Here is a 13191-nt window from a genome sequence, read left to right on the forward strand (position 1 = left end):
TTGCTCGTTAATGATTCTTTTATGTGGCTGGCTAACAGGCTATTTTTAGGGCACTTAGCACACCCCTCTTACGCACATATTGTATTTTGTACCGTACAAAATACAATAAGTGCGAAAGATGGGTGTTCTTCTAAGTATTATTTTTGTGCAATGACGTACATATTGTACGTCATTGCACAAAAATAATACTTAGAATCGTGTATAATCTTATCCTAGCTATCTTCGTTGCACACAGGCAATGGGTCAACCTAGCGATTGTTAGTGCTTGGTTCTATGAACATCCTTACTGTAATGTCAGAGATATATTAGTTCTCTTCCTTCTGAAAAATGTCTTTACATGCCATACATGTAAATGTAGATGTAACTGATCAAGAACACGACTAACACAACAGACTCGCCCTGACACAATCTCCCGGCGTGAATGTGAGGCAGGGTTTGCGTAGAACAATATGTGAGTTACCCGTCTGCTGTCAGGGTTAATCTCTGCACCCAGGATGTATTTATTCTTTTCAAACGGGGTGATTTGTGAGACGACTGCGGTGGTGACAGGGAGTCACGAGGCGGGAGAAATCCTTGAGTGGAGGACGGAGCGAGGGACGTGTGATGGAGAGGAGGCTGCAGGAACACGAGGCCAGACAGACAAACACACTCCGGTTCTGAAAAGGAAGCAAGCGCTTATTTAACCAAACATTACTGATACATGCACTACTCATTCATATTTACATTCAAGGCAGTTTAGCAGATGCTTTTATCCAAGGCAAGTTACAATAAGGGCATTTGTCAGAAGAAGGCAAAATAACAACATATCGCTGTCGGTACAGTAAGGATATTCATAGAACCAAATGCCAAGCACTAACAATCGCTAGGTTAACCCATTCACAGAGTAACCCATTCTCTGTGTACAATAAAGATAGCTAGAATAAGATCATACACAATTCTGAGTATGATGAGTGAAAAACAAACTAGGAAATGGTTCCAGCCGTGGCTCACTCTACCCGGTCGGTTGCTCAGCGGTGAGGGGATGTGAGACGGAGGGGGTTCAGCGGTGAGGGGATGTGAGACGGAGGGGGTTCAGCGGTGAGGGGATGTGAGACGGTGGGGTTCAGCGGTGAGGGGATGTGAGACGGAGGGGGTTCAGCGGTGAGGGGATGTGAGACGGTGGGGTTCAGCGGTGAGGGGATGTGAGACGGAGCGGATTCAGCTGTGAGGGGATGTGAGACAGGGTTTCAGCCGTCAGGGGATGTGAGGCGGTGGGGTTCAGCGATGAGGGGATGTGAGACGGAGGGGGTTCGGTGGGGAGGGGATGTGAGACGGGGGTTCACCGGGGAGGGGAGTGGTGAGGGGATGTGTGACAGAGGGGTTTCAGCCTTGAGGGGATGTGAGATGGGGGGTTCGGTGGTGAGTGGATGTGAGACGGGGGTTTAGCGGTGAGGGGATGTGAGAGGGGGTTTAGTGGTGAGGGGATGTGAGAGGGGGTTTAGTGGTGAGGGGATGTGAGAGGGGGTTCGGTGGTGAGGGGATGTGAGACGGGGGTTCGGTGGTGAGGGGATGTGAGTCGGAGGGGGTTCAGCTGTGAGGGGAAGAGAGACGGAGGGGGTTCAGCAGTGAGGGGATGTGAGACAGAGGGGGTTCTGACTCACTTCCCGCTGGGCCGGGACAAAGCGCTTGTCCTTGAAAGTGACTCACATACACTCTAAATCAAGTCTTCTCTCCGGCCAATTGGACGTCAGCTTCTGGCAATGTCCTCTGCCCCATGCATGCATGCACGCGCACACACACACACACACAGACACACACACACGTTTTTGTTTTGCATATGTTGTTTGTATACTTTTTGTGTGAATATGCATTTTTTATGCAATTGAGTGTGTGTGTGCGTGAGTGCGTGCGTGCGTGCGTGCGTGCGTGCGTGCGTGCGTGCGTGCGAAAGAGGATGGGTATTGTAGTTTATTCCTCAGGTGTGGCAGGCCAAGGCCGGTCGACGTGATTGGACCAGGTATTCATGGATGGTGTTTCTTAGGTGGAGCTCAGTGGATCCTCAGTAGATCTAATAGATATTCAGGTCAGACTGGTGGGATCCTCAATGGATCTAATAGATATTCAGGTCAGACTGGGTCGGTCTGGTCGTATGTGATCCTACAGAGAAGTCTTCAAAGGTGCAATTTATACAATGATTTAGTTCAAACTGTCAATTTTTTTTTTGCAATGATCATCACCAGAATGAAAGGAATAACATGGACCATACACACCTGGGGCCTCATGTACTAAGACTTGCGTGGATTTCATACTGAAACTTGGCGTACGCCAAAACCCAGAAACTGTCTTACGCACAAATAAATTCAGATGTATCAAAGTGTGCGAACGCATGGATCCAAGCACGTTTCTTTTGTACATCTCAATCAACGTGGAATTGAGCGCACATGCCGAGGTGCCAAACTCCTCCCTGTCCACGCCCTCATTTAAATATGCAATTTCATTTAAATAGGCCTCTGGACCTGAGATTCACCTCTTAATCCGATCACCTGACACCATGAACAGAGGCAAAAAAAGAAAATTCACGGAGTCCGAGCTCGAGATTTTGCTCCACGAGGTAGAAATGCGCAAGCATATGCTATTTGGAACCCTGTCAACAGGGATAAATGCAAAACAAAAGAGAAGTGAGTGGGAGCGTGTTTGCGAGGCCGTCAATGCAGTGGGGTCTCAGCAGCGCACACACTCTGAAATTAAAAAAAAGTGGTCAGACCTCAAGGTGGAGGTGAAGCGGAGGGTTTCTGCCCACCGCCGAAGCGTGACCGCAACAGGTGGGGGGACGGGAGTGGGGGAACTCTCCCCCTTCGATTTGAGAGTGGCCGCTTTGATCGGTGACACCAGTGGCGTAGCCAGAAACTAGTGGTGTTCCTGTTTTTTTTTTCAAATTTATTAACTCCAAAATAATACATTAACCATGTATTTTAACAGAGAACAAATGCAACCGCTGCAAAACATAAAGGGACGCAGTGCCCAGAGATGAAGAACACATAGAACGTGTGCGCATACTCATGGAGCCATACTATTACGCATGGTTAACAAACCCATTTAATCAGTATCTGAACAACACCGCTGCTGGGTTAAGAATGTAACGTATTTGCTGCTATATTTGCGCTGCAACTGAATTCACAGGGCAAGGCGGCGTGGCTCGGCTTTGAATGCATTAATTATCTCATATTAATGCATTAATGCATATGAGGCCGGTCTGGACTCATATTAATCTCATATTATGATTCCGTCCCACACAGCTGGCAAGGCTCGGCTCAGGGTGGACTGGCACACTCCTGACCGATCGGCCAGCTCCCGCTGGAAGGCCCCTGTTGCCAGAAACCCCAGCGTGGTCAGCACCTGTGTGGGCACGGACAACCCCTGGCTCCTGGCTGTGTGGCGCTCTAGGGCCGGCCGCAGCTCTGCGCACAGCTCCAGTAATACTGGCCTGGGGAAACGAAATCGGCTCATGAGCCAATCATCATCATTTGCGAGTAAGTCCTCGCGTTCCCTAAATATACGTTCCCTTCGGATTTGACCATTTGCGATGTCCTCTAACAACGCTAACGCAGCCATTTTTAAAACAATTTTCTTCATCCATTGCGCATGCTTTTATAGCCACCCATATAATTGCAAGGTGTGTTAATCGTTCATTAGTGTGTCTCTGATGTGCAAATCACTCTGATGAGTCATGGTTTTCACCTTTTTTCCCAGTTTCCCAGCGTCACCTCCAAGTGTTGCAAAGTGGCCCCTGGGGCCTCATGTACTAAGGTTGCGTACGCACAAAAACGTGGCGTACGTCCTTTTCCACGCTCACGTTCAGATGTACAAAACGTGAAATGACCGTAAAAATGTGCGGTCCCCACGCCAGCTCCAGAGCTGTCGTACGCACGTTTCTACAGCTATTGTTCCTTTGGCGACACTTGGAGGTGACGCTGGGAAACTGGGAAAAAAGGTGAAAACAATGACTCATCAGAGTGATTTGCACATCAGAGACACACTAATGAACAATTAACACACCTTGCAATCATATGGGTGGCTATAAAAGCATGCGCAACGGATGAAGAAAATTGTTTTAAAAATGGCTGCGTTAGCGTTGTTAGAGGACATCGCAAATGGTCAAATCCGAAGGGCGCTGGAGACGCCGGGGCCGACGGAGGAGACGCCGGGGCCGACGGTGGAGACGCCGGGGCCGACGGAGCAATCTGTGCCCTCTCCTTGCTTGTCTATTCAAAAATAAAAAATTTAAGTTAATAAACACGAGTCAAAGTCTTTGATATCCTGGCATCTTTACGCACGACTTATATGTATTGCAAGCAGCCAATTGTATGACCAGTATAATTACAGCATTTATGACTTCAGCATATTTACCTTGGGGATGATCGGCGTCCTCTTCATGGGCTCCCACCACTCCGGTGAGAGCTGTGTCACCGATCAAAGCAGCCACTCTCAAATCGAAGGGGGAGAGTTCCCCCACTCCCGTCCCCCCTCCTGTTGCGGTCACGCTTCGGCGGTGGGCAGAAACCCTCCGCTTCACCTCCACCTTGAGGTCTGACCACTTTTTTTTAATTTCAGAGTGTGTGCGCTGCTGAGACCCCACTGCATTGACGGCCTCGCAAACACGCTCCCACTCTTTTGTTTTGCATTTATCCCTGTTGACAGGGTTCCAAATAGCATATGCTTGCGCATTTCTACCTCGTGGAGCAAAATCTCGAGCTCGGACTCCGTGAAGTTTCGTTTTTTGCCTCTGTTCATGGTGCCAGGTGATCGGATTAAGAGGTGAATCTCAGGTCCAGAGGCCTATTTAAATGAAATTGCATATTTAAATGAGGGCGTGGACAGGGAGGAGTTTGGCACCTCAGCATGTGCGCTCAATTCCACGTTGATCGAGATGTACAAAAGAAACGTGCTTGGATCCATGCGTTCGCACACTTTGATACATCTGAATTTATTTGTGCGTAAGACAGTTTCTGGGTTTTGGCGTACGCCAAGTTTCAGTATGAAATCCACGCAAGTCTTAGTACATGAGGCCCCTGGTGCTTCTCATCTTTTGCTCAGAATATTGTGAATCAATATCAATCATGACAGCAGAAAGTATAACCTTCCCACAGCCCCGACACCGCGGGCAGTCTTGTGTCGGCTATGTGTGCGCTGATGACATAACGTTCTAATAACAGCTGAAAGGAGTTTAGCATTGGGAAGAAACCACCAATGACTCTTGCCCGTACACATTGTAAACATTGTTCATGACTTCTATCGTTCGTCGTTGTTTATTCAACAGCCTCACTGTTTATGTGGATATCGTTTCTAGAAATGGACTTCTCTTGTGTTTGGTTTTGAATTTCCCTTCTAATCTTCTGTTGTTCATTCCGTGCGTCTGCGTTGGAAACAGGAGTCGTATTCCGAGCGTGTGCCAGCGTCAGCCAAGGCTGATAAAGCCGGATTCTGTCTCCTCTTACAAAGAGGTTCAGCTGTGATTAAGCTCAACTGAAAAGGTCGGAAGACGAAGAGGAGAGAACGCAGCAGGCAGAGGAGGAGGAGGAGGAGGAGGAGGGAGATGAAGAGGACAGAAAGCAGCAGGTGGAGGAGGAGGAGGAGGATGAAGGCAACATCGGACATCCCTGACCTTTAGAGGAGCATCTCCCCTCTGTTCACATGTACTACTACTACTACTACTACTACTACTACTACTACCTTTCAGTACACTGGGGGTCCGACAGCAGGGGTGGGCTGGGTTATGGGAGACCCTTTCAGACCCATCTATCCATGTTCCCCCTTCAGCCCCTCCTCCTCCTGCTCTATAAATCAATGTCCTTTGACCACCCAACACTACCCAGTGACTCATCTTCAGTCTAACAACTTAAATTGACCATACCTCATGATGCGTATGCACACACACACACGCACGCACGCACACACACACACACACACACATGCGGGTGTGGGCATTCCCACCAGATAACCCACGATCAGCATGCACACACCTCTCTTCCTTCACAGGAGGGAGGGTCACCATCGCCGCGGGAACCGGGGGGTGAGGGGGGGCAGAGCCGCAGTCTGCGGTCCGGCGATGCATGATGAAAGGTCTGGCATCCGTCGACCAGCGCTGGCTCCCCTCTTAAACAGCCCGTCCGTCCCCGTCCGTCCCCGTCCGTCAACGTGGCGTATAGCGAGTGCTGTGGGGGCGTATCCCACCAGGCCGGGCAGGTGGAAGGGGCGGACCCCAAAATTCACTGCAAAAAAACTCAGGTAGAAGAGGGCGACCGCGGAAACACACACAGACACAGGGAGGCAGCAGCAGGAGGAGGAGGGGGCTGAATCAACACGAAGCGCAGGTGAGCACACTCCGTCGTCAGGACAGGTGGCCCGTCTCACCGCCATGACGCACGGCGACCACACACAGGGCCTCGTTCATGAGGCGCCGAGCCCGCCGTGGGGCTCCGGCCTCCAATAAGAACAACACAACAGAAACTCCACTGGCGGCATGCGGCTCAGGAGGTAGGGCGGGTCGGCTGGTAACTGGAAGGCTGCTAGTTCAATCCCCGGCTCCTAGCCGAGCGTCGAGGCGTCCCTGAGCAAGACACCTCACCCTGACCGCTCCCGACGTGCTGGTTGTCGCCCTGAATGGCTGAGCGTCGATTGGTGAATGTGTGCATGAATGGGTGAATGCGAGGCAACATTGTAAAGCGCTTTGAGTGGCCACCGGTTAGTAAAGCGCTGTATTAATGCCGTCCATTTACCATTCCTGTACCGATACTGGTGTACGTTCATGTCTTCACCCACGCGTCCGTGCATGTCTTCAACCACAGACGCTTGGGTGAGGACATGAACATACACTAGCATCAGTGCAGGCCTGTGTGCTGTGTGTGCTGTGTGTGCGTGCGTGTGCGCGTGTGTAGTGATGGCTCGTCAGGGGTCAGATTTACACAGCTGTTCTCGGGGTTGGACTCAGTGGGAGGTTTGGAGAAGATAACCCCTCTTGTATCCAGACCCCTCCACCTGGATCCCATCATCATTTAGCCCAACGCCAGACAGCTCCAGCGGCGGAGGCAGCCAGGTCAGGCTGGTTCTCGGCCGGCGTAATGCGCCTTAATGATCACGGAGGTGGGAGGGTGGAGAAACAAACGAGGTCTTCAGTCGCTGTAGCGGTGCCCAGGGTGAGCAGAGACACGCTGGTTGTTCAGATGTGCTCCTCTTACCCTCTGTTTCTGATGTGAGCCGACCGGCAGCACCCTGGGTCGGGGAGAGACGTGTCAGAAGGACAGAAGGACACATCCATCTTCACTGAGGGCCAACGCGGTAAAGTCAACACTGAGAAGCAGCATCACATTGTGACCGCGCAGTGACACCGCCCCGTCACAATGGCAAGATGTTCCTCAGATGAGACGATAGCAGAGGGAAGAGAGGAGAGGATGAGAGGAGAGGAAAGAGAGGATAAGAGAAGAGGAGAGAGGTGAGAGGACAAGAGAGGAGAGGAGAGAGGGGAGCAGAAAGAGGACAAGAGAGGAGAGGAGAGAGGAAAGAGGAGAGGGGACAAGAGAAGAGGGGAGAGTAGAAGAGGACAAGAGGAAAGGAAGAGAATTAAGGTAAGAGAGGAGAGAAGAGGAAAGGAAAAGAAAGAGAAGCGAGGAGGACAAGAGGAAATTCTGAGAGTTAGGGAAAGAGGAGAGAAGAGGAAAGGAAAGAGGAGGAGAGACGAGAAGAGAAGATGGAGGGGAGAGGGGAGTGGAGGGGAGGGGAGAGAGAACAAGCGAAGAGGGGTAGGAGAAGGGATGAGAGGGGAATGGTCAAAATACAAGAAATGCAAGTAAGAAAATAGATTGGGACGGCTCAGGGGCCTGAAGTCCAGCATCGTAACCTCCCAGTCTGGGGGCCTGTGGGGCCCTAAGCTATGATTGATGTGAAGTAAGGTTCTTCTGTCGTTTACCCTTCTGGACAGAGTAGTGAGAGGAGATTAGATGGTGAGGAGAGCAGAATAACCCTGACAGCCCTCTGTCACACAGCGGCCCCGAAGCCCAGCGCAATAACACAGTGTTGTCTCCGGTCCCTGAGCGCAGAGCTACACGCTAACGAGAGAGAGATCTGGTATACACAGCGTTTCCCCCCACTTCAAGTAGAGCCGGATCGAGTTGGTTTTATTCAAGGATTCTGGCCAAGGGCACCGTGGGAAATGTAGTCTCGAGGGATGGAACACTGCGGCGTCTGAACTCGCTTTTAGTTTGCGTCTGCTTTAAACTACGATATAATATCTGTATCGCTGTGTTTTTATAGACCTGGGAGACCATCCTGATCTACTTAGGTTTGTGACCTAAGTAACAGTGCATTACCTTTGGTAATACGTCGCTATTATTACTTGTGTTATGCCGCCACCTGCTGGTCAAAATGATGAAGCGCGTCCGTGATGGACTTCGAGATCGGAATAGAGCGGATCTTTCATCATCTTATTGGGGAGGATATTTGACCACATGAACCAGGTGAGGTATCAGGGAAAATGCAGCACCGTGTGATGACAGTAATGCTAATTTCTCAGGGACGATTTTACATTGGCCTGATAATCTATTCTGAATATATGATAATCGTCCTGCATTTCTAGTTTGTTCCACTTGATAATTTAACTAATCGCAGAACATTTCTTAAGAATTGGGCGAGGATTCGGGGCTGGAAGGAACCCGGCAAAGTTAATTTTACAACAATTGCATACAACCAAGAAAGATGTTAAATAATAGAAAGATTCGGTGCTTTGGAAAATATATGTCATATTCTATAGTCATATTATGACTATCGGTAGTCATGATTATGATACAGGTGATTCAGATTCCATTTGGATTACAAAGAATACTTGAGTTGCTTTGTTTTACATTAAATTGTTATGAATTAACTTTTTTCTCTTATGAAGGGAATACGAAACAGAAAGAAAAGGAAACTTAATTTAGCTTCATCACATATCTACAAATTAGGGATCTTATAAAGTGGTATTTTTACACACACACACACACACACACACACACACACACACACACACACACACACACACACACACACACACACACACACACACACACACACACACACACACACACACACACACACACACACGTTTGTTTAGATCTCTGAACCCCCTTGGTACAGTCACCATATCCTCGAGGAAGAAGAGAGGAATCGTTTAAAGGTCCCATGACATGAAAATCTCACTTTGTGAGGTTTTCTAACATAAATATGAGTTCCCCTAGCCTGCCTATGGTCCCCCAGTGGCTAAAACTTGCGTTTGGTGTAAAACGAGCACTAGCTGTTCTGCTCGCCTTTGAAAAAACGGAGGCTCAAGCGCGCTGATTTGGAATGTCTGTGCTCATGACGTCATGAGGAATCTCGGCTCCTCCCCTTACTCTGCCTGGCCCGCCCAGAGACGTTGGCCCGCCAATGAGACTCGACCGTGCGAGCGCCACATGTGTGTGTGTGTGAATACACACACTGTAACGCAAGTGTTTCTTGTCGGTTCTTTGACGTGTCTTGTATTTCCACAACGAGACTGTCGTGGGGGTTATCTGAGCCATGTTTGAGAAGGAATTGGGGGAAAGGAACTTTGGTTTGACTCGCTGAAGTACATGAACTGCGACATGCCGCCGGTTGCCGCGAGGCACCATCGCCCGGCAGCGGGCAGCTGGCAGCAGGCAGCGCGCGGTTCAGTCGACTTCAGGTTGATGTGAAAGTGGAAGAACCAGAGACGTCGCAGAACCCGACAAAGTCGTTTGTGATTCATAATATCGTCTGGAGGCGCACACAATATATTATATGATATAGATATCTATGTATTATGATATTATTTAGATATAGAGCTCCAGGACTGTAACGCAAGTGTTGTACACTTCCTTGTTATTTGGCGCATAACGCGTCGGACTCTCGTCTCTGGTATTTCTACAACGAGACTCGTATTGGGGGTTATCTCAGCCAAGGTTGAGAATGAATTGGGGGGGAAAGAACTTTGGCTTCGACTCCCTCAAGTCAAGAACATGAACCACGACAAGGAGGAGAAAGGGATCTTTGCCGGGCAGCGCTTAGGCACCTCCGCCTCCGGCGGTGGTCCCTCAGCGGGGCTCAAGTTGGAGACATTCGCCGCCAACAATCCCTTTCTCCTCCATGTCGTGGTTCATGTTCTTGAGGGAGTCAAAGCCAAAGTTCCTTCCCCCCAATTCATTCTCAACTTTGGCTGAGATAACCCCCAATACGAGTCTCGTTGTAGAAATACCAGAGACGAGAGTCCGACGCGTTATGCGCCATCACATCAACTAACGGTTATCCAAATAACAAGGAAGTGTACAACACTTGCGTTACAGTCCTGGAGCTCTATATCTAAATAATATCATATAATACATAGATATCTATATCATATAACATATTGTGTGCGCCTCCAGACGATATTATGAATCACAAACGACTTTGACGGGTTCTGCGACGTCTCTGGTTCTTCCACTTTCACATCAACCTGAAATCGACTGAACTGCGCGCTGCCTGCTGCCGGCTGCCCGCTGCCCGCTGCCGGGCGATGGTGCCTCGCGGCATGTCGCAGTTCATGTAGCCTACTTCAGCGAGTCAAACCAAAGTTCCTTTCCCCCAATTCCTTCTCAACCATGGCTCAGATAACCCCCACGACAGTCTCGTTGTGGAAATACAAGACACGTCAAAGAACCGACAAGAAACACTTGCGTTACAGTGTGTGTATTCACATTGATGTGGACGTTGAAGAACCAGGAACGTCGGAATATCGGCTCACACAGCTTTTGGCCGTGATAATATGCATTATATGATATAGATATCTGTGTAGGCTATATGATAATATTTAGATATAGAGCTCCAGGACTCCCGTGTGTTCTAGAATATTTACAGAACACGGCTAAAGGCTGTGTGCGCCTCGCCATTGCGATACATCCACTGTAAACAGAGCGCATGGTACCGTCCCTGGCTGCAAGCTGCTCAGGGCCACACCCCCACCCTCCTCCTTGACACGCCCACCGAAACAGCGCATTTGGGGGAAGCTCAATGTGCGACTGGCTCGGAGTGGCTGTAACTCTGCGCCACGGCTGAATTTCAGGAACGTCTTTGAATACTGTGTTAGTTGCCCACTAATACCTATATTAAAGAATACATAAAATAGCATGTCATGGGACCTTTAATACAGAGGTTGTCCAACAGGTCCTCCCTCCAGTGTGTTCACCTGGGCAATAAGGAACAAGCCAGAGATAAGAGACAACGATCTCAGACTGAAAACCAGTTCGGTGGAAGCTATAAAAAAAAAGAATACACGAGTTACAGGTTCTAAAAGGCCTACATTTACATTTGCATTGAGGACATTTAGCAGACGCTTTTATCCAGAGTGAATTACAATAAGTGCATTTGTCCGAAGAAACAACAATATATCGCTGTCGGTACAAGGATGTTCATATCACCAAGGGCCAAGCCCTAACAATCGCTAGGTTAACCCATTCCCCGTATACAAAGATAGCTGGGGTGAGATGCTGCACAAAGCCAAGTACTCTATGTCATTAGGGAAAGAGGAAGCAATTACTTTTTCCAAAACAGGTGAGGGCAACCCATCGAGGCTCCTCTCTCTCCATCTACGAGTAGCTATCAGTGTGATCATGTTTAAATCAGGCCCAATCTGGCAACATTGGTTGAAGCCCTGGGGCCTCAACCAAGTCAAATCTCCTAACCTTTATGCCTCCTTTCCTTAACCTTTGTGGGAAAACGTCATCGGGTCAAGGAGAGATGAAAAGATGCTCCCTTTCGAACATAGGAAAAGACAGCACTGTTTAAAATGAATTCGACTCCACTCTTCCTAGCCGACGTCATTGCGTGACGGCGGGTATTGCTGACCTCTAGCGTCTTTAGTGTGAAACTACAATTTTCCGAAGATAGACGAAACAAGTGCTCTTTGATCCATGCGTTCTTCTTGTCGTATTGATTTCAATCAGGTTATCGCCAACAGTGAGAATCACTTAGGTTGGACTTGGCCAACGGGAATATTTTAGGCCACTTGAATTCACATGTGAAAAAAAAGAGGCTAAACTTATGTTGATGTTGAAATTAACTGCCCCCAGTAGTCTTTCTTAAATGCGAAGTTGGGATTTTCTTTTCTTATGGTGTATTGTATGTGCTTACTAACCAGCAATAAATGAATTCATTTGTATTCAAATAATTATGTTTCTGGAATTGGTATCCATTATTATCAATTGTATTTTCTTCCCTTATATTCTTCTGCTTTACCGCGTCTCTCTGCTATCTCTCACGCGTCTTCGCGTAGAGTCGGTAAACTTCGTCGGTGGCATGTTGCTTTAAATATTGCGCCATTAAGGATTATGGGATACCACTATCTCCTTTCCTTTGCAAAGTAAGCTCAGGAAGAGTAACATATGCTTAAGGAGGGTTAAAGGAAGCATAAAGGCTCCTTTCTTAAGCATTTTTAGAATTCGAACCACCTTTCCTCCAAGCACTTCCGGGTCATCTCCATAGGAAAGGAAATTTTCTATGCAAAAAAGAGAATTCGTAGAGGCCCCTGGTTAGAATGCCATGACAAGTCTTTGCTGAGACTGCTGAAACGGATCCAGGGAATAACTACCTAGATCTTAACCTCCTAAATTTTGGAAAATAATAATAATTATTATATTTCTGTAGGTGTGCTGATACAATTCGTTGGTGTGCACCGCTGAAAATAGTTTGAAATCGCCACTGACTGGATTAAAATATAAGTAGGCCTACTGCGCAACTTCTTTGCAACAGTTTTGGAGCTGCAGGCGGAGGTGCAGTGGCAAGATTTAAATACCAGGGGGCGCCACGGGCCGCGAGTACAGCAACGCTGGCTTCTCACAACACTGGCCTTTACACAAGCGATTCATCCTCTTCCTTTGTGGCCGTTTCCTTGTAATACAATTAAAAGGAATGTATTCAGCACATAGGACTTTATAAAGAGACATTTCTTCATTGCTTCACTAGCGTCTCTTTTCGTTTAAGGGAAAATTAGACGCCCACAATAATAAGAATAAGAATCCCTAGAATAACCATAGGTATCCACAGATACTCTGTGAATACCTATTAATACCAATAACACTAATAATAACGTCATGTTACATGAATTCAATATCTGAAACCACAAAAATACAATAAAATCCAATATGACGACACATT

This window comes from Gadus morhua, chromosome 9, assembly GCF_902167405.1.
Source record: "Gadus morhua chromosome 9, gadMor3.0, whole genome shotgun sequence".
NCBI classification, from domain to species: domain Eukaryota; kingdom Metazoa; phylum Chordata; class Actinopteri; order Gadiformes; family Gadidae; genus Gadus; species Gadus morhua.